Raw genomic sequence first — 7,202 nt, 5'->3', positions numbered from 1 at the left:
AATAATTTTTGATGATTATTATTTGCTACTCAGTTAAAAAAACTGTACAGGCTCCCTCAGTTTGGTCTGTTGTATAAATTTCTCCATGTTCTTTTAATGAGAATAACTTTGAGTTCTTTACAGAATTTTGGCATTTCTTCTTCTAATATTTGTCTCATCTTTTAAAACAATATGCATATATATATTATTTATATAAAACCATATATATTATCAATAGCTAATAAACCCAGCCAGAAGATAAGAAAATGATAGAGATTTGTCTTCCTTTAATAATAATAACAAAAAAGAGTGGTAAAGAGTCTTATGGAATGGACCCTAATATTCTAATCCATCCCAACTTTAATAAATGAATTTTTTAAGATTTATCAGGAGCATGAACTTGGGGTAATTAGCCTTGAGTGTGGCCTTCTTTTATTTTCTTTTTATTTTCATTCTATGGGCAGGAGTGCATGTCTATGGATATTGTTCATGCAGTGCCCATGAAGATCAGAAAAGGGTGTGGCATCCCCTAGGTTTGGAGTAACAGATGGCTCTCAACCAACATTTGGGTGCTGAAAATTAAACCTAAGTCTTCTGGATGAGCATTCAGTACTATTAACTAATGAGCCAAAACTTAGGGTGTTGTAGAAATGTCTCAGGAGTCACAGACACATTACTCTTGAAGAGGACTAAGTTCCTTTCCTAGTATCCATATCAGGTAACTCAAAGCCTACAATCCAGAAGAGGTACTTTTATATGTCCTCCACAGGCACCTGTACCCACCCACATACACAGCCAATTAACAATAAAATCTTTTAAAAATATTCTTCAGCCTTAGAGGCTGTATAAAATATGACCAGAATCAACGTAGATTTTTTTTTCATTTAACTGGATAAAAAGTAGAATAAACACATGCTTTAAAATATGTCTCTCTTCTAGTAGTGGAGAGCTCAAAAAAAAAAAAAAAAAGACACTGGTGATAAACAGTCACGCGGATTGTAAACTCTATAGTGCATTAAAATTATAAAGTAGGATTAGTCCTTCATGCCTTGCGCATCAGCTTATAAAATGGTAACACCGCTACTTTGTCATGCCATCACTTACAACTGAGTTTAAGTCAGTGACCATGAATTCACATAAAAGTGTAAGACTCAAATGAGGAAGTATTTCATAGGCGACATCTCATCCTATTACTAGGGAGAAGGTGGAAAAGGTTACAAATAGCCGCATTAAAGTGACGGAATGACTAAGCGTTTGCAAAGAGGTGGGGAATGTGGCTGTTTTTTTTAGAAAGAAGGTGAGAGGTCAGGAATGGAACATAAAAACAGGAAGCCCTGAAGTGAAGAAAGAAGTGTCAGGGGGCATAGTAAGCCTGCTTGCTCCAGATGGCCAGCTGAAGCGTGGGAGAGGGGTCTTCAGGAACCGACTCAGACAGTTGCTGTAGACAGCAGCAGAGGATTATAAACCAGACACTGTCTTCCTTTGTTGAGGAAAAGCAACACCCATAGTAACATTACCCTCTTTCTCATATGCTACATGAATTTCACTTTTTCCTATAAGGAAGTGCTCATATGATAGTGCTTTTTCCAGCACTACAATTTTATTAAAACAAAACCTTTTATGGCTTAACTATATCTATATAACTCCCTGATAAAATAAGATTATAAATGTTGGAATTAGCACTATTAATAAAAGTTGGAATTGGATCTGAAAATCTGGGTCACATGTGAGAATTTGTCAACACACACAATGCTTTGCTAGTTTAACAACAGCACCAAGAGTATTGTTAGACTCAATAGAATCACATAGGAATGACAAAGAGGGAAATATGAATAAAATCATCTCACTTCATGCCAGCATGGCTATCTACTTAAAAGTCCATCTTTACTGCCAGATAGGGGCCCCCAAGATAAATCAGTGTATAAAGTGCTTGCCACATCAGCCTGATGACCTGAGTTTGATCATTGGAACCTAGCAAATAATCAGGATGTTTTGGTGCATACTTGTAACTCCAGCACCCAGCCTACAGCAAGGTGGAAGGAGAGACTGGAGAAATATTCATGAACTCACATGCCTACTAGCCTGGCTTAGACATCACAGCAAGAGAAAGAAGAAGGAATCTGCTTTGTTAAAGTAGAATATATGAAAATATATAATATATGAGATATGAATCCCCCAAAGTTATCCTATGACCACCACATGCTTTGTTGTGGTAATAGGCATATTCAAACATAGATAGATAGACAGACAGACAGACAGACAGACAGACAGATGATAGATAGATAGATATAGATAGATAGATAGATAGATAGATAGATAGATAGATAGATAGATAGATAGATAGATAGATAGATAATTCCTCTGGCATTACTACTCATTTTACCAACTGAATACCTTCAAAGTCTCACATTCTCATTTGGGATTTTTTTTAACAATGGAAATATGTTTAGTATTATTGAACAATAAACTTTAAAAAGTACTTGAAAATTGTAACAAAAAGTTGGATTTTAGTAACAGTAAATGGATGATTTGAGAAACAGTGGTGAGAAGCTATAGGTTTGTGTTCTTTGTGGGAGCCTAGGCTGTTTGGATGCTCACCTTACTAGACCTGGAAGAAGGTGGGAGGTCCTTGGACTTCCCACAGGGCAGGGAACCCTGACTGCTCTTCGTGCTGATGAGGGAGGGGGAGTTGATTGGGAGAGGGGGGGGAATGGGAGGCGGTGGCAGGGAGGAGGCAGAAATCTTTAATACATAAATAAATAAAATTTAAAAAAAAGAACTCATTTGGGATTTTTGTTGTTGTACTATTAACTGAGTGAACCATCTTCTGTCCTGCTGAGGTGTGCTGGAAGCTTTCAATCAATTGTACATACAGAGTGAGCTCATTCTATTCTTGACGACACCATTCTAATATTTCTTAGACTCTGACATCTAGACCACTTGACACTTCAACTAAGGATGGAAATCCCCCCAAAATGTTTCTGTGTGTTTCATCTGTTGGTACTTATCACCCAGGAGGTGTTCCCTTTGTGTGTGTATTAGAGTCCTATTGCTATGAGGAGACGCCATGATGGAGCTGAGAGTTCTTACATCTTGACTCACAGACAACAGGAAGTAGTCTGAGGCATTAGGCATGGCTTGAGCATGTATGAGACCTCAAAACCTGCCTCCACAGAGAAGCCCCTCCTCTAGCAACACCACATCTGCTCCAACAAAACCATACCTCCTAAGAGTGCCACAGCCTTTGGGAGACATTTTCTTTCAAACTACCTCAGTGTGTTACCATTCTAACTTAAATTTGTGCATATTCAGAGATTTTATAATAGCAGGACTAGCCGGCACAAAGCAATGAAAATGGGCATAGATTCAGGGTGTAGGGATTTTAGTGAAATTACACTACCGTGTAAATTGAGGATAGCTTGAATTAAAAGAAAAGTTCAGACATAAAAAAATATTCACTGTAAATAATAGAAGCCCACAGAATGTCTACATCCTGCCTCTAGGCTGTTGAAATATATAACTGCAATTGATGTGTATAGAGATAATGCAGGCCTAGAAGTTCCAGTTGGAAAAAAGAGACAGGTGGCTTATTACCTTATAGAGAATTATGAATATTCTTTGATATTATAACAAATTTCAAAAAGGAATAATTTTAAAATTAGATGCAGTAAGGATTTTAAAACTGTATTAAATTTTCAAATACTTTTATATTGCAAAGTATTAATTTTTATTGAATTTTAACATATTTTATTCACCCATTTGTAAAAGGACTTTTTGAAAATATTAACTTACTAAATTTTACTGGTCTTCCAAAGTTAATAGTATTTCATTATAATGTCCTTGGGAACGATATTCTTAAACTCCATCACAATTCTCAGGAAAGGCTTGTAAAAAGCCATGCATGACTCAAAAGTAGTTTTCTAAAAGTTCATTTTCTGTAAACAAATGCTTTAATTTTAAGTAGTTTCTGTATTGTTTTTATGACCTTGTCTGTCAATACCCAAATCTAAAGAGCCATCCATGACCCACTAGCTGTTCTTTCAAGTCAAAATTGTTTGTATGACTGAGTTCAGCTTGACATTTCGACAAGAAGCATCTTCCCCTTCAGGCAGTAATGTTCAAATTAAAGTGTTTTATATGTACTTCTTATCTCACTATCCATAATATTAAAAAGACATACTCACAAGGGTCATGTTTAATAAAAATTAGTAATTGTATTTCATCAAGGGCATTCTTGAGCAAAACCAGTACCTTACAATTGTGAGTGAGCATCAGTAAAAATTATACAGATTACTGGCATGAGTCAGCATCCCAACCTCACTTTTGCTAAAACATTAAAAAGTTTCGTTAAATCTCCACTTGCAAATCATCACTCCAATAAAAAAGTCAGCTTACAGTGTCTGAATTTAATATGAAAAATAGTTTGACCCTTCCTCAGTTCCTGAGATGATTTAGGGGAAACCAAGAGAGGCACAGCCCAGATTTTGAGAATTATTCTTTCCCAAAAAAAAAAAAAAAAACTCTCTAATCTAGCGACTCCTTTTTTGTCCCACTGCCAAGCAAATAAACTAACTGTTGCACTAAACCTTGACAATCCGAGACAGGTCAGTCTTCACACTCTTGGGTGTGACTCCTACAGAGCACAAACTTTCAGTTCTTTTGCCTCTAAACTTATGTACTTTGCACATGACCCTCCTTCACATCTGCGCAAGTTTTGGATTTGCCCCGGCTTGCCTGAAAATGTTCTTGTCACCCTATAGGGTCTATTTGAATATTGGGGCATCCCTCTTAGCTACCTCATTTCATCTACTCAGAAACTATTGTCCTCCTTGGATACATTCATTCTCCCCAATATTTCACTCACTGCTCTTGCTACATCAATCAAGCCCAGAGAGAAAACAGAATTCACCTCAGATAATCTGGCCTGTTTTAAAACAATATGAGAAGCTAAAATGTTCCGGGAAACTGAAAGGTTTTCTCTTTTCGGTGTTGAGGAGCAAGAAAAAAAAAATTACACAAGTCAAGTAAGAGATGGAGTCTGGCCCTCCATCAGGGAGTCAGAGCAAGAGAAGGGAAGGTCAGCGCGTGGTTTAACATAGCAGTGTAGAGGAGCATGAAGAAAGGATTTGGCAGACACAAAGGGAAACAAAGGAGCCTTGCTTTAATCAGCTCAGGCTGCCATAGCAAATACCACAAGCAGGGTGTCTTAAACAACAGAAATGCATTTTCTCTTTGAGTCTGCATATCCTGGACTGAGGTTTCAAAAGCATCAGCAGAGCTTTTGTTTTGTGACTTCTGAAAGTCTCTTCCTCTGTCCTGCAGATGACTTCCTTCTCTGAGGACTTTGTGAGTGTGCATTCCTGGTGTATTTGTGTGTCAGAATGGATTAGAGCCCACTCTGGTAGTCTCATTTAACTTTACCAGCCTTTAGAGATCCTCTCCTTAAATGTATGTATTCAGAGCTACCAGGGATTAAGGCTTCAGTGTTGGAGTTGGGGGTGAAAGTCAGTCCCATGACAATCCTCAGTATCAGCGTGTTAGTTCTGTACATTTCTTATTTACAAGTTTGCTTGGTTTTATTTTTTAATAATTATATGTCCACTTCTGGATTCCATATTTGACTCCTTCTTCCTGACCTATCTGAATGTTTCTTAAATAAATGAAAATTTATTGATAACTTAACGTTTGAAAGATAGTTATGAATAATTTTGCTTCACTTCATTTAACCCTTATTTATCCAGTGATAGAAATGTTATTGTTTCATAATAAGTTTCTAAATGAATAAACTGTAAAACAGAAATTTAAAATTTGCCGAAGACAAAGAAGTTTTGAATTGGTGAAGCTGAGCTGTAAAAGCTTGAATAATTTCAGAGCCTGGTCTCTAGTCAGCAGGCAAGATAGCCTGACCTCTCTCTCATGTCTAACTGGAATACAGCTTCTAACTGCTGATCTAAGCATTGCTGTCATTCTCTTTTCATAGAAACTTAAGTTGGAAACAGGTACTTCAAAAAGATAGCATTAGATAAAACAGTCCTTCTATGCATTTTTAAATGATATCTAACAATTATGCAGATTTATTATCTCCACAGTTGCCCAAGTTAGTCTTTCAGATTTAGTTGCTAGGTTCTCTGTCCAAGCATCTGCCAGGGTATGGTCTTACCTGGATTTGGACATCCCATTCAAGTTTCATATAGCTGTATGACTCAGAATCCTATTTTCTTTCTTGGTAACCACTCATTGCCACAGTTGACTACTCTCAGCGTCTTCTCATGGGTCCAGCTGAGAATCTATAATCTATATCTCCAGAAGATCCTTCAGAACTTTATATGACTTAAAGTCATCATTGTCACTAGACAGCTACTCATCACCTGTATAACCTAATCAAGAAGTGACTCCCATGTTCATAGATGTTGTCAGACATTCGATAATGAAACACGTTAGGGAAGAACAAGCATTGGGCCTGGGTGGCAGCTGACTTGGTCAGTCCACCAACTCTCCTACATCTGTGCCACCAGGGCCAGCACCCCAGCACTGCTCTGTCTGGGGTGGGACCAGCTCTCCTGTACCCAGGCCTGTTGGCTTTCCAGGCTCAAGCCATCCACAGCCAGCTCCACTGTACTGCCAGGCAAGCTGGGACTGAATCTCAATCTGCTAGAGTTTTCGTTTCATATTTCATATCATGAGAGCAAGAAAGTACTAGTCAGGACCGCACTCAGACTCTGCGGGGCCAATCTCTCTATCTGCTGTCTTAACCTGCTCTCCCACTACCAGATTCACTGTCAAAATGTTTCACGAAGCCCATCTTCCTTTTAGGGCATTGCATACAGTGCATTGTAAAGGTCTACTCACTTCTATCTGGGGGCAGAATCACACATTAATTGTGCTTTTTAAAAGAGGAAAGTGGGTTCTCCTTCTTATTTAGCTTCTCTAAGAACCCAACTTATAGGTTCAATGTCCTTTATTTATGGCTAGAAACCAAATATGAGTGAGAACATTCCATGTTCCTCTTTTTGGGTCTGGCTTACCTCACTCAGGATGGTGTTTTCTATTTCCATCCATTTGCCTGCAAACTTCAAGAAGTCCTTGTTTTTTACTGCTGAGTAGTACTCTAATATGTATATATTCCATACTTTCTTCATCCATTCTTCAATTGAAGGGCATCTAGGTTGTTTCCAGGTTCTGGCTATTACAAACAATGCTGCTATAAACATAGTAGAGCATAT

Source organism: Alexandromys fortis, unplaced genomic scaffold (genome assembly GCF_014885135.2).
Source record: "Alexandromys fortis isolate MF-2015 unplaced genomic scaffold, M_Fortis_MF-2015_v1.1 scaffold_60, whole genome shotgun sequence".
Classification (NCBI taxonomy): domain Eukaryota; kingdom Metazoa; phylum Chordata; class Mammalia; order Rodentia; family Cricetidae; genus Alexandromys; species Alexandromys fortis.
This window is presented reverse-complemented; position numbering follows the sequence as displayed.